The sequence below is a fragment of the Vidua chalybeata genome, chromosome 2 (genome assembly GCF_026979565.1).
Source record: "Vidua chalybeata isolate OUT-0048 chromosome 2, bVidCha1 merged haplotype, whole genome shotgun sequence".
In the NCBI taxonomy this organism is placed as follows: Eukaryota; Metazoa; Chordata; class Aves; order Passeriformes; family Viduidae; genus Vidua; species Vidua chalybeata.
In genome coordinates, this window is record NC_071531.1 from 60,666,640 (window position 1) to 60,687,911 (window position 21,272).

Below are 21,272 nucleotides of genomic sequence, written 5' to 3' on the forward strand. Positions count from 1 at the left end.
CCGTTCCAGTCTTCTGTGCGCGAAGTAGCCGCTTCTCCGCCTCCGGCAGCCAGAGATCGCGGTAGCTTGCAAGAGGCGAAGAACGAAGCCGCAAAGAAGCCGGCTTGTGTGCGAAGCTGGCAGACTGCTGGAGGACGGTGGCTGCCACTCTCCTGCCTGCTGAATTCACTCTTGGCAAGCGGATGGAAGGCGTTCCAGGACAACTTGCCTGGGTTTTTACGTAGTCCTGACGCATCCCTCCTGGGAAAATCCTGCTCGTCCCCTGAGGCTCCCAGATGCAGGGAACACGATGGCAACTGCTGAAAAGAAGGGCAGCAGTGAGTTTGTCAAGAAAGAAGAACATAGGCAGCTGACTGTGCTTGGCAAGGAGCAGCAGCTGCCATGCTTGCCATTGCCTTCAGTGCGCACAGAAGCCCGCTGTTCTGCTGCTTCGTTTTTCCCATTCAGGCAATTGCACCGTATTGAAGCTGAGCCCGGCTGTTCAGCTTTGCTGCTTTTCAGCATCTCAGCTCTCCTAATGCTGCGTGAAAGCTCTCGAGGTTTTTTGCCTTCGCCGGGCTGGAATGTGCCCGCTACTACCCAGAGCTGGGCAGGAGAGGGCAGAGAGCGCGGCCATCTGCCAGCAGTTTGCAACTTGGCCAGGAAAGTGCAGTGTCCTTGACATGAGCAGCAAATCCCATTTCTTGGCAAGATCGGGGAAGGTGAGCAGTGCTGGTAGGCTTTCTCCTTGCGAAATGCAGCGGAAAAGTTTTTCGCTAAGATGTAGACGACTAGAGAAGCAGAAGACGGTGCTCCGGAGCTGGCCGAAGGGAAGCGCCGGTTGCCGGCGTCTTTCGGCAGAAGCGGCGCTCCGGAAGGCACCGCTGCCGTTCCAGTCTTCTGTGCGCGAAGTAGCCGCTTCTCCGCCTCCGGCAGCCAGAGATCGCGGTAGCTTGCAAGAGGCGAAGAACGAAGCCGCAAAGAAGCCGGCTTGTGTGCGAAGCTGGCAGACTGCTGGAGGACGGTGGCTGCCACTCTCCTGCCTGCTGAATTCACTCTTGGCAAGCGGATGGAAGGCGTTCCAGGACAACTTGCCTGGGTTTTTACGTAGTCCTGACGCATCCCTCCTGGGAAAATCCTGCTCGTCCCCTGAGGCTCCCAGATGCAGGGAACACGATGGCAACTGCTGAAAAGAAGGGCAGCAGTGAGTTTGTCAAGAAAGAAGAACATAGGCAGCTGACTGTGCTTGGCAAGGAGCAGCAGCTGCATGCTTGCCATTGCCTTCAGTGCGCACAGAAGCCCGCTGTTCTGCTGCTTCGTTTTTCCCATTCAGGCAATTGCACCGTATTGAAGCTGAGCCCGGCTGTTCAGCTTTGCTGCTTTTCAGCATCTCAGCTCTCCTAATGCTGCGTGAAAGCTCTCGAGGTTTTTTGCCTTCGCCGGGCTGGAATGTGCCCGCTACTACCCAGAGCTGGGCAGGAGAGGGTCAGAGAGCGCGGCCATCTGCCAGCAGTTTGCAACTTGCCCAGGAAAGTGCAGTGTCCTTGACATGAGCAGCAAATCCATTTCTTGGCAAGATCGGGAAGGTGAGCAGTGCTGGTAGGCTTTCTCCTTGCGAAATGCAGCGGAAAAGTTTTTCGCTAAGATGTAGACGACTAGAGAAGCAGAAGACGGTGCTCCGGAGCTGGCCGAAGGGAAGCGCCGGTTGCCGGCGTCTTTCGGCAGAAGCGGCGCTCCGGAAGGCACCGCTGCCGTTCCAGTCTTCTGTGCGCGAAGTAGCCGCTTCTCCGCCTCCGGCAGCCAGAGATCGCGGTAGCTTGCAAGAGGCGAAGAACGAAGCCGCAAAGAAGCCGGCTTGTGTGCGAAGCTGGCAGACTGCTGGAGGACGGTGGCTGCCACTCTCCTGCCTGCTGAATTCACTCTTGGCAAGCGGATGGAAGGCGTTCCAGGACAACTTGCCTGGGTTTTTACGTAGTCCTGACGCATCCCTCCTGGGAAAATCCTGCTCGTCCCCTGAGGCTCCCAGATGCAGGGAACACGATGGCAACTGCTGAAAAGAAGGGCAGCAGTGAGTTTGTCAAGAAAGAAGAACATAGGCAGCTGACTGTGCTTGGCAAGGAGCAGCAGCTGCATGCTTGCCATTGCCTTCAGTGCGCACAGAAGCCCGCTGTTCTGCTGCTTCGTTTTTTCCCATTCAGGCAATTGCACCGTATTGAAGCTGAGCCCGGCTGTTCAGCTTTGCTGCTTTTCAGCATCTCAGCTCTCCTAATGCTGCGTGAAAGCTCTCGAGGTTTTTTGCCTTCGCCGGGCTGGAATGTGCCCGCTACTACCCAGAGCTGGGCAGGAGAGGGCAGAGAGCGCGGCCATCTGCCAGCAGTTTGCAACTTGCCAGGAAAGTGCAGTGTCCTTGACATGAGCAGCAAATCCCATTTCTTGGCAAGATCGGGGAAGGTGAGCAGTGCTGGTAGGCTTTCTCCTTGCGAAATGCAGCGGAAAAGTTTTTTCGCTAAGATGTAGACGACTAGAGAAGCAGAAGACGGTGCTCCGGAGCTGGCCGAAGGGAAGCGCCGGTTGCCGGCGTCTTTCGGCAGAAGCGGCGCTCCGGAAGGCACCGCTGCCGTTCCAGTCTTCTGTGCGCGAAGTAGCCGCTTCTCCGCCTCCGGCAGCCAGAGATCGCGGTAGCTTGCAAGAGGCGAAGAACGAAGCCGCAAAGAAGCCGGCTTGTGTGCGAAGCTGGCAGACTGCTGGAGGACGGTGGCTGCCACTCTCCTGCCTGCTGAATTCACTCTTGGCAAGCGGATGGAAGGCGTTCCAGGACAACTTGCCTGGGTTTTTACGTAGTCCTGACGCATCCCTCCTGGGAAAATCCTGCTCGTCCCCTGAGGCTCCCAGATGCAGGGAACACGATGGCAACTGCTGAAAAGAAGGGCAGCAGTGAGTTTGTCAAGAAAGAAGAACATAGGCAGCTGACTGTGCTTGGCAAGGAGCAGCAGCTGCATGCTTGCCATTGCCTTCAGTGCGCACAGAAGCCCGCTGTTCTGCTGCTTCGTTTTTCCCATTCAGGCAATTGCACCGTATTGAAGCTGAGCCCGGCTGTTCAGCTTTGCTGCTTTTCAGCATCTCAGCTCTCCTAATGCTGCGTGAAAGCTCTCGAGGTTTTTGCCTTCGCCGGGCTGGAATGTGCCCGCTACTACCCAGAGCTGGGCAGGAGAGGGTCAGAGAGCGCGGCCATCTGCCAGCAGTTTGCAACTTGCCAGGAAAGTGCAGTGTCCTTGACATGAGCAGCAAATCCCATTTCTTGGCAAGATCGGGGAAGGTGAGCAGTGCTGGTAGGCTTTCTCCTTGCGAAATGCAGCGGAAAAGTTTTTCGCTAAGATGTAGACGACTAGAGAAGCAGAAGACGGTGCTCCGGAGCTGGCCGAAGGGAAGCGCCGGTTGCCGGCGTCTTTCGGCAGAAGCGGCGCTCCGGAAGGCACCGCTGCCGTTCCAGTCTTCTGTGCGCGAAGTAGCCGCTTCTCCGCCTCCGCAGCCAGAGATCGCGGTAGCTTGCAAGAGGCGAAGAACGAAGCCGCAAAGAAGCCGGCTTGTGTGCGAAGCTGGCAGACTGCTGGAGGACGGTGGCTGCCACTCTCCTGCCTGCTGAATTCACTCTTGGCAAGCGGATGGAAGGCGTTCCAGGACAACTTGCCTGGGTTTTACGTAGTCCTGACGCATCCCTCCTGGGAAATCCTGCTCGTCCCCTGAGGCTCCCAGATGCAGGGAACACGATGGCAACTGCTGAAAAGAAGGGCAGCAGTGAGTTTGTCAAGAAAGAAGAACATAGGCAGCTGACTGTGCTTGGCAAGGAGCAGCAGCTGCATGCTTGCCATTGCCTTCAGTGCGCACAGAAGCCCGCTGTTCTGCTGCTTCGTTTTTCCCATTCAGGCAATTGCACCGTATTGAAGCTGAGCCCGGCTGTTCAGCTTTGCTGCTTTTCAGCATCTCAGCTCTCCTAATGCTGCGTGAAGCTCTCGAGGTTTTTTGCCTTCGCCGGGCTGGAATGTGCCCGCTACTACCCAGAGCTGGGCAGGAGAGGGCAGAGAGCGCGGCCATCTGCCAGCAGTTTGCAACTTGGCCAGGAAAGTGCAGTGTCCTTGACATGAGCAGCAAATCCCATTTCTTGGCAAGATCGGGGAAGGTGAGCAGTGCTGGTAGGCTTTCTCCTTGCGAAATGCAGCGGAAAAGTTTTTCGCTAAGATGTAGACGACTAGAGAAGCAGAAGACGGTGCTCCGGAGCTGGCCGAAGGGAAGCGCCGGTTGCCGGCGTCTTTCGGCAGAAGCGGCGCTCCGGAAGGCACCGCTGCCGTTCCAGTCTTCTGTGCGCGAAGTAGCCGCTTCTCCGCCTCCGGCAGCCAGAGATCGCGGTAGCTTGCAAGAGGCGAAGAACGAAGCCGCAAAGAAGCCGGCTTGTGTGCGAAGCTGGCAGACTGCTGGAGGACGGTGGCTGCCACTCTCCTGCCTGCTGAATTCACTCTTGGCAAGCGGATGGAAGGCGTTCCAGGACAACTTGCCTGGGTTTTTTACGTAGTCCTGACGCATCCCTCCTGGGAAAATCCTGCTCGTCCCCTGAGGCTCCCAGATGCAGGGAACACGATGGCAACTGCTGAAAAGAAGGGCAGCAGTGAGTTTGTCAAGAAAGAAGAACATAGGCAGCTGACTGTGCTTGGCAAGGAGCAGCAGCTGCCTGCTTGCCATTGCCTTCAGTGCGCACAGAAGCCCGCTGTTCTGCTGCTTCGTTTTTCCCATTCAGGCAATTGCACCGTATTGAAGCTGAGCCCGGCTGTTCAGCTTTGCTGCTTTTCAGCATCTCAGCTCTCCTAATGCTGCGTGAAAGCTCTCGAGGTTTTTTGCCTTCGCCGGGCTGGAATGTGCCCGCTACTACCCAGAGCTGGGCAGGAGAGGGCAGAGAGCGCGGCCATCTGCCAGCAGTTTGCAACTTGGCCAGGAAAGTGCAGTGTCCTTGACATGAGCAGCAAATCCCATTTCTTGGCAAGATCGGGGAAGGTGAGCAGTGCTGGTAGGCTTTCTCCTTGCGAAATGCAGCGGAAAAGTTTTTCGCTAAGATGTAGACGACTAGAGAAGCAGAAGACGGTGCTCCGGAGCTGGCCGAAGGGAAGCGCCGGTTGCCGGCGTCTTTCGGCAGAAGCGGCGCTCCGGAAGGCACCGCTGCCGTTCCAGTCTTCTGTGCGCGAAGTAGCCGCTTCTCCGCCTCCGGCAGCCAGAGATGGCGGTAGCTTGCAAGAGGCGAAGAACGAAGCCGCAAAGAAGCCGGCTTGTGTGCGAAGCTGGCAGACTGCTGGAGGACGGTGGCTGCCACTCTCCTGCCTGCTGAATTCACTCTTGGCAAGCGGATGGAAGGCGTTCCAGGACAACTTGCCTGGGTTTTTACGTAGTCCTGACGCATCCCTCCTGGGAAAATCCTGCTCGTCCCCTGAGGCTCCCAGATGCAGGGAACACGATGGCAACTGCTGAAAAGAAGGGCAGCAGTGAGTTTGTCAAGAAAGAAGAACATAGGCAGCTGACTGTGCTTGGCAAGGAGCAGCAGCTGCCTGCTTGCCATTGCCTTCAGTGCGCACAGAAGCCCGCTGTTCTGCTGCTTCGTTTTTCCCATTCAGGCAATTGCACCGTATTGAAGCTGAGCCCGGCTGTTCAGCTTTGCTGCTTTTCAGCATCTCAGCTCTCCTAATGCTGCGTGAAAGCTCTCGAGGTTTTTTGCCTTCGCCGGGCTGGAATGTGCCCGCTACTACCCAGAGCTGGGCAGGAGAGGGCAGAGAGCGCGGCCATCTGCCAGCAGTTTGCAACTTGGCCAGGAAAGTGCAGTGTCCTTGACATGAGCAGCAAATCCCATTTCTTGGCAAGATCGGGGAAGGTGAGCAGTGCTGGTAGGCTTTCTCCTTGCGAAATGCAGCGGAAAAGTTTTTCGCTAAGATGTAGACGACTAGAGAAGCAGAAGACGGTGCTCCGGAGCTGGCCGAAGGGAAGCGCCGGTTGCCGGCGTCTTTCGGCAGAAGCGGCGCTCCGGAAGGCACCGCTGCCGTTCCAGTCTTCTGTGCGCGAAGTAGCCGCTTCTCCGCCTCCGGCAGCCAGAGATCGCGGTAGCTTGCAAGAGGCGAAGAACGAAGCCGCAAAGAAGCCGGCTTGTGTGCGAAGCTGGCAGACTGCTGGAGGACGGTGGCTGCCACTCTCCTGCCTGCTGAATTCACTCTTGGCAAGCGGATGGAAGGCGTTCCAGGACAACTTGCCTGGGTTTTTTACGTAGTCCTGACGCATCCCTCCTGGAAAATCCTGCTCGTCCCCTGAGGCTCCCAGATGCAGGGAACACGATGGCAACTGCTGAAAAGAAGGGCAGCAGTGAGTTTGTCAAGAAAGAAGAACATAGGCAGCTGACTGTGCTTGGCAAGGAGCAGCAGCTGCATGCTTGCCATTGCCTTCAGTGCGCACAGAAGCCCGCTGTTCTGCTGCTTCGTTTTTCCCATTCAGGCAATTGCACCGTATGGAAGCTGAGCCCGGCTGTTCAGCTTTGCTGCTTTTCAGCATCTCAGCTCTCCTAATGCTGCGTGAAAGCTCTCGAGGTTTTTGCCTTCGCCGGGCTGGAATGTGCCCGCTACTACCCAGAGCTGGGCAGGAGAGGGTCAGAGAGCACGGCCATCTGCCAGCAGTTTGCAACTTGGCCAGGAAAGTGCAGTGTCCTTGACATGAGCAGCAAATCCCATTTCTTGGCAAGATCGGGGAAGGTGAGCAGTGCTGGTAGGCTTTCTCCTTGCGAAATGCAGCGGAAAAGTTTTTCGCTAAGATGTAGACGACTAGAGAAGCAGAAGACGGTGCTCCGGAGCTGGCCGAAGGGAAGCGCCGGTTGCCGGCGTCTTTCGGCAGAAGCGGCGCTCCGGAAGGCACCGCTGCCGTTCCAGTCTTCTGTGCGCGAAGTAGCCGCTTCTCCGCCTCCGGCAGCCAGAGATCGCGGTAGCTTGCAAGAGGCGAAGAACGAAGCCGCAAAGAAGCCGGCTTGTGTGCGAAGCTGGCAGACTGCTGGAGGACGGTGGCTGCCACTCTCCTGCCTGCTGAATTCACTCTTGGCAAGCGGATGGAAGGCGTTCCAGGACAACTTGCCTGGGTTTTTACGTAGTCCTGACGCATCCCTCCTGGGAAAATCCTGCTCGTCCCCTGAGGCTCCCAGATGCAGGGAACACGATGGCAACTGCTGAAAAGAAGGGCAGCAGTGAGTTTGTCAAGAAAGAAGAACATAGGCAGCTGACTGTGCTTGGCAAGGAGCAGCAGCTGCATGCTTGCCATTGCCTTCAGTGCGCACAGAAGCCCGCTGTTCTGCTGCTTCGTTTTTCCCATTCAGGCAATTGCACCGTATTGAAGCTGAGCCCGGCTGTTCAGCTTTGCTGCTTTTCAGCATCTCAGCTCTCCTAATGCTGCGTGAAAGCTCTCGAGGTTTTTTGCCTTCGCCGGGCTGGAATGTGCCCGCTACTACCCAGAGCTGGGCAGGAGAGGGCAGAGAGCGCGGCCATCTGCCAGCAGTTTGCAACTTGGCCAGGAAAGTGCAGTGTCCTTGACATGAGCAGCAAATCCCATTTCTTGGCAAGATCGGGGAAGGTGAGCAGTGCTGGTAGGCTTTCTCCTTGCGAAATGCAGCGGAAAAGTTTTTCGCTAAGATGTAGACGACTAGAGAAGCAGAAGACGGTGCTCCGGAGCTGGCCGAAGGGAAGCGCCGGTTGCCGGCGTCTTTCGGCAGAAGCGGCGCTCCGGAAGGCACCGCTGCCGTTCCAGTCTTCTGTGCGCGAAGTAGCCGCTTCTCCGCCTCCGGCAGCCAGAGATCGCGGTAGCTTGCAAGAGGCGAAGAACGAAGCCGCAAAGAAGCCGGCTTGTGTGCGAAGCTGGCAGACTGCTGGAGGACGGTGGCTGCCACTCTCCTGCCTGCTGAATTCACTCTTGGCAAGCGGATGGAAGGCGTTCCAGGACAACTTGCCTGGGTTTTTACGTAGTCCTGACGCATCCCTCCTGGGAAAATCCTGCTCGTCCCCTGAGGCTCCCAGATGCAGGGAACACGATGGCAACTGCTGAAAAGAAGGGCAGCAGTGAGTTTGTCAAGAAAGAAGAACATAGGCAGCTGACTGTGCTTGGCAAGGAGCAGCAGCTGCATGCTTGCCATTGCCTTCAGTGCGCACAGAAGCCCGCTGTTCTGCTGCTTCGTTTTTCCCATTCAGGCAATTGCACCGTATTGAAGCTGAGCCCGGCTGTTCAGCTTTGCTGCTTTTCAGCATCTCAGCTCTCCTAATGCTGCGTGAAAGCTCTCGAGGTTTTTTGCCTTCGCCGGGCTGGAATGTGCCCGCTACTACCCAGAGCTGGGCAGGAGAGGGCAGAGAGCGCGGCCATCTGCCAGCAGTTTGCAACTTGGCCAGGAAAGTGCAGTGTCCTTGACATGAGCAGCAAATCCCATTTCTTGGCAAGATCGGGGAAGGTGAGCAGTGCTGGTAGGCTTTCTCCTTGCGAAATGCAGCGGAAAAGTTTTTCGCTAAGATGTAGACGACTAGAGAAGCAGAAGACGGTGCTCCGGAGCTGGCCGAAGGGAAGCGCCGGTTGCCGGCGTCTTTCGGCAGAAGCGGCGCTCCGGAAGGCACCGCTGCCGTTCCAGTCTTCTGTGCGCGAAGTAGCCGCTTCTCCGCCTCCGGCAGCCAGAGATCGCGGTAGCTTGCAAGAGGCGAAGAACGAAGCCGCAAAGAAGCCGGCTTGTGTGCGAAGCTGGCAGACTGCTGGAGGACGGTGGCTGCCACTCTCCTGCCTGCTGAATTCACTCTTGGCAAGCGGATGGAAGGCGTTCCAGGACAACTTGCCTGGGTTTTTACGTAGTCCTGACGCATCCCTCCTGGGAAAATCCTGCTCGTCCCCTGAGGCTCCCAGATGCAGGGAACACGATGGCAACTGCTGAAAAGAAGGGCAGCAGTGAGTTTGTCAAGAAAGAAGAACATAGGCAGCTGACTGTGCTTGGCAAGGAGCAGCAGCTGCATGCTTGCCATTGCCTTCAGTGCGCACAGAAGCCCGCTGTTCTGCTGCTTCGTTTTTCCCATTCAGGCAATTGCACCGTATTGAAGCTGAGCCCGGCTGTTCAGCTTTGCTGCTTTTCAGCATCTCAGCTCTCCTAATGCTGCGTGAAAGCTCTCGAGGTTTTTTGCCTTCGCCGGGCTGGAATGTGCCCGCTACTACCCAGAGCTGGGCAGGAGAGGGCAGAGAGCGCGGCCATCTGCCAGCAGTTTGCAACTTGGCCAGGAAAGTGCAGTGTCCTTGACATGAGCAGCAAATCCCATTTCTTGGCAAGATCGGGGAAGGTGAGCAGTGCTGGTAGGCTTTCTCCTTGCGAAATGCAGCGGAAAAGTTTTTCGCTAAGATGTAGACGACTAGAGAAGCAGAAGACGGTGCTCCGGAGCTGGCCGAAGGGAAGCGCCGGTTGCCGGCGTCTTTCGGCAGAAGCGGCGCTCCGGAAGGCACCGCTGCCGTTCCAGTCTTCTGTGCGCGAAGTAGCCGCTTCTCCGCCTCCGGCAGCCAGAGATCGCGGTAGCTTGCAAGAGGCGAAGAACGAAGCCGCAAAGAAGCCGGCTTGTGTGCGAAGCTGGCAGACTGCTGGAGGACGGTGGCTGCCACTCTCCTGCCTGCTGAATTCACTCTTGGCAAGCGGATGGAAGGCGTTCCAGGACAACTTGCCTGGGTTTTTACGTAGTCCTGACGCATCCCTCCTGGGAAAATCCTGCTCGTCCCCTGAGGCTCCCAGATGCAGGGAACACGATGGCAACTGCTGAAAAGAAGGGCAGCAGTGAGTTTGTCAAGAAAGAAGAACATAGGCAGCTGACTGTGCTTGGCAAGGAGCAGCAGCTGCATGCTTGCCATTGCCTTCAGTGCGCACAGAAGCCCGCTGTTCTGCTGCTTCGTTTTTCCCATTCAGGCAATTGCACCGTATTGAAGCTGAGCCCGGCTGTTCAGCTTTGCTGCTTTTCAGCATCTCAGCTCTCCTAATGCTGCGTGAAAGCTCTCGAGGTTTTTTGCCTTCGCCGGGCTGGAATGTGCCCGCTACTACCCAGAGCTGGGCAGGAGAGGGCAGAGAGCGCGGCCATCTGCCAGCAGTTTGCAACTTGGCCAGGAAAGTGCAGTGTCCTTGACATGAGCAGCAAATCCCATTTCTTGGCAAGATCGGGGAAGGTGAGCAGTGCTGGTAGGCTTTCTCCTTGCGAAATGCAGCGGAAAAGTTTTTCGCTAAGATGTAGACGACTAGAGAAGCAGAAGACGGTGCTCCGGAGCTGGCCGAAGGGAAGCGCCGGTTGCCGGCGTCTTTCGGCAGAAGCGGCGCTCCGGAAGGCACCGCTGCCGTTCCAGTCTTCTGTGCGCGAAGTAGCCGCTTCTCCGCCTCCGGCAGCCAGAGATCGCGGTAGCTTGCAAGAGGCGAAGAACGAAGCCGCAAAGAAGCCGGCTTGTGTGCGAAGCTGGCAGACTGCTGGAGGACGGTGGCTGCCACTCTCCTGCCTGCTGAATTCACTCTTGGCAAGCGGATGGAAGGCGTTCCAGGACAACTTGCCTGGGTTTTTACGTAGTCCTGACGCATCCCTCCTGGGAAAATCCTGCTCGTCCCCTGAGGCTCCCAGATGCAGGGAACACGATGGCAACTGCTGAAAAGAAGGGCAGCAGTGAGTTTGTCAAGAAAGAAGAACATAGGCAGCTGACTGTGCTTGGCAAGGAGCAGCAGCTGCATGCTTGCCATTGCCTTCAGTGCGCACAGAAGCCCGCTGTTCTGCTGCTTCGTTTTTCCCATTCAGGCAATTGCACCGTATTGAAGCTGAGCCCGGCTGTTCAGCTTTGCTGCTTTTCAGCATCTCAGCTCTCCTAATGCTGCGTGAAAGCTCTCGAGGTTTTTTGCCTTCGCCGGGCTGGAATGTGCCCGCTACTACCCAGAGCTGGGCAGGAGAGGGCAGAGAGCGCGGCCATCTGCCAGCAGTTTGCAACTTGGCCAGGAAAGTGCAGTGTCCTTGACATGAGCAGCAAATCCCATTTCTTGGCAAGATCGGGGAAGGTGAGCAGTGCTGGTAGGCTTTCTCCTTGCGAAATGCAGCGGAAAAGTTTTTCGCTAAGATGTAGACGACTAGAGAAGCAGAAGACGGTGCTCCGGAGCTGGCCGAAGGGAAGCGCCGGTTGCCGGCGTCTTTCGGCAGAAGCGGCGCTCCGGAAGGCACCGCTGCCGTTCCAGTCTTCTGTGCGCGAAGTAGCCGCTTCTCCGCCTCCGGCAGCCAGAGATCGCGGTAGCTTGCAAGAGGCGAAGAACGAAGCCGCAAAGAAGCCGGCTTGTGTGCGAAGCTGGCAGACTGCTGGAGGACGGTGGCTGCCACTCTCCTGCCTGCTGAATTCACTCTTGGCAAGCGGATGGAAGGCGTTCCAGGACAACTTGCCTGGGTTTTTACGTAGTCCTGACGCATCCCTCCTGGGAAAATCCTGCTCGTCCCCTGAGGCTCCCAGATGCAGGGAACACGATGGCAACTGCTGAAAAGAAGGGCAGCAGTGAGTTTGTCAAGAAAGAAGAACATAGGCAGCTGACTGTGCTTGGCAAGGAGCAGCAGCTGCATGCTTGCCATTGCCTTCAGTGCGCACAGAAGCCCGCTGTTCTGCTGCTTCGTTTTTCCCATTCAGGCAATTGCACCGTATTGAAGCTGAGCCCGGCTGTTCAGCTTTGCTGCTTTTCAGCATCTCAGCTCTCCTAATGCTGCGTGAAAGCTCTCGAGGTTTTTTGCCTTCGCCGGGCTGGAATGTGCCCGCTACTACCCAGAGCTGGGCAGGAGAGGGCAGAGAGCGCGGCCATCTGCCAGCAGTTTGCAACTTGCCAGGAAAGTGCAGTGTCCTTGACATGAGCAGCAAATCCCATTTCTTGGCAAGATCGGGGAAGGTGAGCAGTGCTGGTAGGCTTTCTCCTTGCGAAATGCAGCGGAAAAGTTTTTCGCTAAGATGTAGACGACTAGAGAAGCAGAAGACGGTGCTCCGGAGCTGGCCGAAGGGAAGCGCCGGTTGCCGGCGTCTTTCGGCAGAAGCGGCGCTCCGGAAGGCACCGCTGCCGTTCCAGTCTTCTGTGCGCGAAGTAGCCGCTTCTCCGCCTCCGGCAGCCAGAGATCGCGGTAGCTTGCAAGAGGCGAAGAACGAAGCCGCAAAGAAGCCGGCTTGTGTGCGAAGCTGGCAGACTGCTGGAGGACGGTGGCTGCCACTCTCCTGCCTGCTGAATTCACTCTTGGCAAGCGGATGGAAGGCGTTCCAGGACAACTTGCCTGGGTTTTTACGTAGTCCTGACGCATCCCTCCTGGGAAAATCCTGCTCGTCCCCTGAGGCTCCCAGATGCAGGGAACACGATGGCAACTGCTGAAAAGAAGGGCAGCAGTGAGTTTGTCAAGAAAGAAGAACATAGGCAGCTGACTGTGCTTGGCAAGGAGCAGCAGCTGCATGCTTGCCATTGCCTTCAGTGCGCACAGAAGCCCGCTGTTCTGCTGCTTCGTTTTTCCCATTCAGGCAATTGCACCGTATTGAAGCTGAGCCCGGCTGTTCAGCTTTGCTGCTTTTCAGCATCTCAGCTCTCCTAATGCTGCGTGAAAGCTCTCGAGGTTTTTTGCCTTCGCCGGGCTGGAATGTGCCCGCTACTACCCAGAGCTGGGCAGGAGAGGGCAGAGAGCGCGGCCATCTGCCAGCAGTTTGCAACTTGGCCAGGAAAGTGCAGTGTCCTTGACATGAGCAGCAAATCCCATTTCTTGGCAAGATCGGGGAAGGTGAGCAGTGCTGGTAGGCTTTCTCCTTGCGAAATGCAGCGGAAAAGTTTTTCGCTAAGATGTAGACGACTAGAGAAGCAGAAGACGGTGCTCCGGAGCTGGCCGAAGGGAAGCGCCGGTTGCCGGCGTCTTTCGGCAGAAGCGGCGCTCCGGAAGGCACCGCTGCCGTTCCAGTCTTCTGTGCGCGAAGTAGCCGCTTCTCCGCCTCCGGCAGCCAGAGATCGCGGTAGCTTGCAAGAGGCGAAGAACGAAGCCGCAAAGAAGCCGGCTTGTGTGCGAAGCTGGCAGACTGCTGGAGGACGGTGGCTGCCACTCTCCTGCCTGCTGAATTCACTCTTGGCAAGCGGATGGAAGGCGTTCCAGGACAACTTGCCTGGGTTTTTACGTAGTCCTGACGCATCCCTCCTGGGAAAATCCTGCTCGTCCCCTGAGGCTCCCAGATGCAGGGAACACGATGGCAACTGCTGAAAAGAAGGGCAGCAGTGAGTTTGTCAAGAAAGAAGAACATAGGCAGCTGACTGTGCTTGGCAAGGAGCAGCAGCTGCATGCTTGCCATTGCCTTCAGTGCGCACAGAAGCCCGCTGTTCTGCTGCTTCGTTTTTCCCATTCAGGCAATTGCACCGTATTGAAGCTGAGCCCGGCTGTTCAGCTTTGCTGCTTTTCAGCATCTCAGCTCTCCTAATGCTGCGTGAAAGCTCTCGAGGTTTTTTGCCTTCGCCGGGCTGGAATGTGCCCGCTACTACCCAGAGCTGGGCAGGAGAGGGCAGAGAGCGCGGCCATCTGCCAGCAGTTTGCAACTTGGCCAGGAAAGTGCAGTGTCCTTGACATGAGCAGCAAATCCCATTTCTTGGCAAGATCGGGGAAGGTGAGCAGTGCTGGTAGGCTTTCTCCTTGCGAAATGCAGCGGAAAAGTTTTTCGCTAAGATGTAGACGACTAGAGAAGCAGAAGACGGTGCTCCGGAGCTGGCCGAAGGGAAGCGCCGGTTGCCGGCGTCTTTCGGCAGAAGCGGCGCTCCGGAAGGCACCGCTGCCGTTCCAGTCTTCTGTGCGCGAAGTAGCCGCTTCTCCGCCTCCGGCAGCCAGAGATCGCGGTAGCTTGCAAGAGGCGAAGAACGAAGCCGCAAAGAAGCCGGCTTGTGTGCGAAGCTGGCAGACTGCTGGAGGACGGTGGCTGCCACTCTCCTGCCTGCTGAATTCACTCTTGGCAAGCGGATGGAAGGCGTTCCAGGACAACTTGCCTGGGTTTTTACGTAGTCCTGACGCATCCCTCCTGGGAAAATCCTGCTCGTCCCCTGAGGCTCCCAGATGCAGGGAACACGATGGCAACTGCTGAAAAGAAGGGCAGCAGTGAGTTTGTCAAGAAAGAAGAACATAGGCAGCTGACTGTGCTTGGCAAGGAGCAGCAGCTGCATGCTTGCCATTGCCTTCAGTGCGCACAGAAGCCCGCTGTTCTGCTGCTTCGTTTTTCCCATTCAGGCAATTGCACCGTATTGAAGCTGAGCCCGGCTGTTCAGCTTTGCTGCTTTTCAGCATCTCAGCTCTCCTAATGCTGCGTGAAAGCTCTCGAGGTTTTTTGCCTTCGCCGGGCTGGAATGTGCCCGCTACTACCCAGAGCTGGGCAGGAGAGGGCAGAGAGCGCGGCCATCTGCCAGCAGTTTGCAACTTGGCCAGGAAAGTGCAGTGTCCTTGACATGAGCAGCAAATCCCATTTCTTGGCAAGATCGGGGAAGGTGAGCAGTGCTGGTAGGCTTTCTCCTTGCGAAATGCAGCGGAAAAGTTTTTCGCTAAGATGTAGACGACTAGAGAAGCAGAAGACGGTGCTCCGGAGCTGGCCGAAGGGAAGCGCCGGTTGCCGGCGTCTTTCGGCAGAAGCGGCGCTCCGGAAGGCACCGCTGCCGTTCCAGTCTTCTGTGCGCGAAGTAGCCGCTTCTCCGCCTCCGGCAGCCAGAGATCGCGGTAGCTTGCAAGAGGCGAAGAACGAAGCCGCAAAGAAGCCGGCTTGTGTGCGAAGCTGGCAGACTGCTGGAGGACGGTGGCTGCCACTCTCCTGCCTGCTGAATTCACTCTTGGCAAGCGGATGGAAGGCGTTCCAGGACAACTTGCCTGGGTTTTTACGTAGTCCTGACGCATCCCTCCTGGGAAAATCCTGCTCGTCCCCTGAGGCTCCCAGATGCAGGGAACACGATGGCAACTGCTGAAAAGAAGGGCAGCAGTGAGTTTGTCAAGAAAGAAGAACATAGGCAGCTGACTGTGCTTGGCAAGGAGCAGCAGCTGCATGCTTGCCATTGCCTTCAGTGCGCACAGAAGCCCGCTGTTCTGCTGCTTCGTTTTTCCCATTCAGGCAATTGCACCGTATTGAAGCTGAGCCCGGCTGTTCAGCTTTGCTGCTTTTCAGCATCTCAGCTCTCCTAATGCTGCGTGAAAGCTCTCGAGGTTTTTTGCCTTCGCCGGGCTGGAATGTGCCCGCTACTACCCAGAGCTGGGCAGGAGAGGGCAGAGAGCGCGGCCATCTGCCAGCAGTTTGCAACTTGGCCAGGAAAGTGCAGTGTCCTTGACATGAGCAGCAAATCCCATTTCTTGGCAAGATCGGGGAAGGTGAGCAGTGCTGGTAGGCTTTCTCCTTGCGAAATGCAGCGGAAAAGTTTTTCGCTAAGATGTAGACGACTAGAGAAGCAGAAGACGGTGCTCCGGAGCTGGCCGAAGGGAAGCGCCGGTTGCCGGCGTCTTTCGGCAGAAGCGGCGCTCCGGAAGGCACCGCTGCCGTTCCAGTCTTCTGTGCGCGAAGTAGCCGCTTCTCCGCCTCCGGCAGCCAGAGATCGCGGTAGCTTGCAAGAGGCGAAGAACGAAGCCGCAAAGAAGCCGGCTTGTGTGCGAAGCTGGCAGACTGCTGGAGGACGGTGGCTGCCACTCTCCTGCCTGCTGAATTCACTCTTGGCAAGCGGATGGAAGGCGTTCCAGGACAACTTGCCTGGGTTTTTACGTAGTCCTGACGCATCCCTCCTGGGAAAATCCTGCTCGTCCCCTGAGGCTCCCAGATGCAGGGAACACGATGGCAACTGCTGAAAAGAAGGGCAGCAGTGAGTTTGTCAAGAAAGAAGAACATAGGCAGCTGACTGTGCTTGGCAAGGAGCAGCAGCTGCATGCTTGCCATTGCCTTCAGTGCGCACAGAAGCCCGCTGTTCTGCTGCTTCGTTTTTCCCATTCAGGCAATTGCACCGTATTGAAGCTGAGCCCGGCTGTTCAGCTTTGCTGCTTTTCAGCATCTCAGCTCTCCTAATGCTGCGTGAAAGCTCTCGAGGTTTTTTGCCTTCGCCGGGCTGGAATGTGCCCGCTACTACCCAGAGCTGGGCAGGAGAGGGCAGAGAGCGCGGCCATCTGCCAGCAGTTTGCAACTTGCCAGGAAAGTGCAGTGTCCTTGACATGAGCAGCAAATCCCATTTCTTGGCAAGATCGGGGAAGGTGAGCAGTGCTGGTAGGCTTTCTCCTTGCGAAATGCAGCGGAAAAGTTTTTCGCTAAGATGTAGACGACTAGAGAAGCAGAAGACGGTGCTCCGGAGCTGGCCGAAGGGAAGCGCCGGTTGCCGGCGTCTTTCGGCAGAAGCGGCGCTCCGGAAGGCACCGCTGCCGTTCCAGTCTTCTGTGCGCGAAGTAGCCGCTTCTCCGCCTCCGGCAGCCAGAGATCGCGGTAGCTTGCAAGAGGCGAAGAACGAAGCCGCAAAGAAGCCGGCTTGTGTGCGAAGCTGGCAGACTGCTGGAGGACGGTGGCTGCCACTCTCCTGCCTGCTGAATTCACTCTTGGCAAGCGGATGGAAGGCGTTCCAGGACAACTTGCCTGGGTTTTTACGTAGTCCTGACGCATCCCTCCTGGGAAAATCCTGCTCGTCCCCTGAGGCTCCCAGATGCAGGGAACACGATGGCAACTGCTGAAAAGAAGGGCAGCAGTGAGTTTGTCAAGAAAGAAGAACATAGGCAGCTGACTGTGCTTGGCAAGGAGCAGCAGCTGCATGCTTGCCATTGCCTTCAGTGCGCACAGAAGCCCGCTGTTCTGCTGCTTCGTTTTCCCATTCAGGCAATTGCACCGTATTGAAGCTGAGCCCGGCTGTTCAGCTTTGCTGCTTTTCAGCATCTCAGCTCTCCTAATGCTGCGTGAAAGCTCTCGAGGTTTTTTGCCTTCGCCGGGCTGGAATGTGCCCGCTACTACCCAGAGCTGGGCAGGAGAGGGCAGAGAGCGCGGCCATCTGCCAGCAGTTTGCAACTTGCCAGGAAAGTGCAGTGTCCTTGACATGAGCAGCAAATCCCATTTCTTGGCAAGATCGGGGAAGGTGAGCAGTGCTGGTAGGCTTTCTCCTTGCGAAATGCAGCGGAAAAGTTTTTCGCTAAGATGTAGACGACTAGAGAAGCAGAAGACGGTGCTCCGGAGCTGGCCGAAGGGAAGCGCCGGTTGCCGGCGTCTTTCGGCAGAAGCGGCGCTCCGGAAGGCACCGCTGCCGTTCCAGTCTTCTGTGCGCGAAGTAGCCGCTTCTCCGCCTCCGGCAGCCAGAGATCGCGGTAGCTTGCAAGAGGCGAAGAACGAAGCCGCAAAGAAGCCGGCTTGTGTGCGAAGCTGGCAGACTGCTGGAGGACGGTGGCTGCCACTCTCCTGCCTGCTGAATTCACTCTTGGCAAGCGGATGGAAGGCGTTCCAGGACAACTTGCCTGGGTTTTTACGTAGTCCTGACGCATCCCTCCTGGGAAAATCCTGCTCGTCCCCTGAGGCTCCCAGATGCAGGGAACACGATGGCAACTGCTGAAAAGAAGGGCAGCAGTGAGTTTGTCAAGAAAGAAGAACATAGGCAGCTGACTGTGCTTGGCAAGGAGCAGCAGCTGCATGCTTGCCATTGCCTTCAGTGCGCACAGAAGCCCGCTGTTCTGCTGCTTCGTTTTTCCCATTCAGGCAATTGCACCGTATTGAAGCTGAGCCCGGCTGTTCAGCTTTGCTGCTTTTCAGCATCTCAGCTCTCCTAATGCTGCGTGAAAGCTCTCGAGGTTTTTTGCCTTCGCCGGGCTGGAATGTGCCCGCTACTACCCAGAGCTGGGCAGGAGAGGGCAGAGAGCGCGGCCATCTGCCAGCAGTTTGCAACTTGCCCAGGAAAGTGCAGTGTCCTTGACATGAGCAGCAAATCCCATTTCTTGGCAAGATCGGGGAAGGTGAGCAGTGCTGGTAGGCTTTCTCCTTGCGAAATGCAGCGGAAAAGTTTTTCGCTAAGATGTAGACGACTAGAGAAGCAGAAGACGGTGCTCCGGAGCTGGCCGAAGGGAAGCGCCGGTTGCCGGCGTCTTTCGGCAGAAGCGGCGCTCCGGAAGGCACCGCTGCCGTTCCAGTCTTCTGTGCGCGAAGTAGCCGCTTCTCCGCCTCCGGCAGCCAGAGATCGCGGTAGCTTGCAAGAGGCGAAGAACGAAGCCGCAAAGAAGCCGGCTTGTGTGCGAAGCTGGCAGACTGCTGGAGGACGGTGGCTGCCACTCTCCTGCCTGCTGAATTCACTCTTGGCAAGCGGATGGAAGGCGTTCCAGGACAACTTGCCTGGGTTTTTACGTAGTCCTGACGCATCCCTCCTGGGAAAATCCTGCTCGTCCCCTGAGGCTCCCAGATGCAGGGAACACGATGGCAACTGCTGAAAAGAAGGGCAGCAGTGAGTTTGTCAAGAAAGAAGAACATAGGCAGCTGACTGTGCTTGGCAAGGAGCAGCAGCTGCATGCTTGCCATTGCCTTCAGTGCGCACAGAAGCCCGCTGTTCTGCTGCTTCGTTTTTCCCATTCAGGCAATTGCACCGTATTGAAGCTGAGCCCGGCTGTTCAGCTTTGCTGCTTTTCAGCATCTCAGCTCTCCTAATGCTGCGTGAAAGCTCTCGAGGTTTTTGCCTTCGCCGGGCTGGAATGTGCCCGCTACTACCCAGAGCTGGGCAGGAGAGGGCAGAGAGCGCGGCCATCTGCCAGCAGTTTGCAACTTGCCCAGGAAAGTGCAGTGTCCTTGACATGAGCAGCAAATCCCATTTCTTGGCAAGATCGGGGAAGGTGAGCAGTGCTGGTAGGCTTTCTCCTTGCGAAATGCAGCGGAAAAGTTTTTCGCTAAGATGTAGACGACTAGAGAAGCAGAAGACGGTGCTCCGGAGCTGGCCGAAGGGAAGCGCCGGTTGCCGGCGTCTTTCGGCAGAAGCGGCGCTCCGGAAGGCACCGCTGCCGTTCCAGTCTTCTGTGCGCGAAGTAGCCGCTTCTCCGCCTCCGGCAGCCAGAGATCGCGGTAGCTTGCAAGAGGCGAAGAACGAAGCCGCAAAGAAGCCGGCTTGTGTGCGAAGCTGGCAGACTGCTGGAGGACGGTGGCTGCCACTCTCCTGCCTGCTGAATTCACTCTTGGCAAGCGGATGGAAGGCGTTCCAGGACAACTTGCCTGGGTTTTTACGTAGTCCTGACGCATCCCTCCTGGGAAAATCCTGCTCGTCCCCTGAGGCTCCCAGATGCAGGGAACACGATGGCAACTGCTGAAAAGAAGGGCAGCAGTGAGTTTGTCAAGAAAGAAGAACATAGGCAGCTGACTGTGCTTGGCAAGGAGCAGCAGCTGCATGCTTGCCATTGCCTTCAGTGCGCACAGAAGCCCGCTGTTCTGCTGCTTCGTTTTTCCCATTCAGGCAATTGCACCGTATTGAAGCTGAGCCCGGCTGTTCAGCTTTGCTGCTTTTCAGCATCTCAGCTCTCCTAATGCTGCGTGAAAGCTCTCGAGGTTTTTTGCCTTCGCCGGGCTGGAATGTGCCCGCTACTACCCAGAGCTGGGCAGGAGAGGGCAGAGAGCGCGGCCATCTGCCAGCAGTTTGCAACTTGCCCAGGAAAGTGCAGTGTCCTTGACATGAGCAGCAAATCCCATTTCTTGGCAAGATCGGGGAAGGTGAGCAGTGCTGGTAGGCTTTCTCCTTGCGAAATGCAGCGGAAAAGTTTTTCGCTAAGATGTAGACGACTAGAGAAGCAGAAGACGGTGCTCCGGAGCTGGCCGAAGGGAAGCGCCGGTTGCCGGCGTCTTTCGGCAGAAGCGGCGCTCCGGAAGGCACCGCTGCCGTTCCAGTCTTCTGTGCGCGAAGTAGCCGCTTCTCCGCCTCCGGCAGCCAGAGATCGCGGTAGCTTGCAAGAGGCGAAGAACGAAGCCGCAAAGAAGCCGGCTTGTGTGCGAAGCTGGCAGACTGCTGGAGGACGGTGGCTGCCACTCTCCTGCCTGCTGAATTCACTCTTGGCAAGCGGATGGAAGGCGTTCCAGGACAACTTGCCTGGGTTTTTACGTAGTCCTGACGCATCCCTCCTGGGAAAATCCTGCTCGTCCCCTGAGGCTCCCAGATGCAGGGAACACGATGGCAACTGCTGAAAAGAAGGGCAGCAGTGAGTTTGTCAAGAAAGAAGAACATAGGCAGCTGACTGTGCTTGGCAAGGAGCAGCAGCTGCATGCTTGCCATTGCCTTCAGTGCGCACAGAAGCCCGCTGTTCTGCTGCTTCGTTTTTCCCATTCAGGCAATTGCACCGTATTGAAGCTGAGCCCGGCTGTTCAGCTTTGCTGCTTTTCAGCATCTCAGCTCTCCTAATGCTGCGTGAAAGCTCTCGAGGTTTTTTGCCTTCGCCGGGCTGGAATGTGCCCGCTACTACCCAGAGCTGGGCAGGAGAGGGCAGAGAGCGCGGCCATCTGCCAGCAGTTTGCAACTTGCCAGGAAAGTGCAGTGTCCTTGACATGAGCAGCAAATCCCATTTCTTGGCAAGATCGGGGAAGGTGAGCAGTGCTGGTAGGCTTTCTCCTTGCGAAATGCAGCGGAAAAGTTTTTCGCTAAGATGTAGACGACTAGAGAAGCAGAAGACGGTGCTCCGGAGCTGGCCGAAGGGAAGCGCCGGTTGCCGGCGTCTTTCGGCAGAAGCGGCGCTCCGGAAGGCACCGCTGCCGTTCCAGTCTTCTGTGCGCGAAGTAGCCGCTTCTCCGCCTCCGGCAGCCAGAGATCGCGGTAGCTTGCAAGAGGCGAAGAACGAAGCCGCAAAGAAGCCGGCTTGTGTGCGAAGCTGGCAGACTGCTGGAGGACGGTGGCTGCCACTCTCCTGCCTGCTGAATTCACTCTTGGCAAGCGGATGGAAGGCGTTCCAGGACAACTTGCCTGGGTTTTTACGTAGTCCTGACGCATCCCTCCTGGGAAAATCCTGCTCGTCCCCTGAGGCTCCCAGATGCAGGGAACACGATGGCAACTGCTGAAAAGAAGGGCAGCAGTGAGTTTGTCAAGAAAGAAGAACATAGGCAGCTGACTGTGCTTGGCAAGGAGCAGCAGCTGCATGCTTGCCATTGCCTTCAGTGCGCACAGAAGCCCGCTGTTCTGCTGCTTCGTTTTTCCCATTCAGGCAATTGCACCGTATTGAAGCTGAGCCCGGCTGTTCAGCTTTGCTGCTTTTCAGCATCTCAGCTCTCCTAATGCT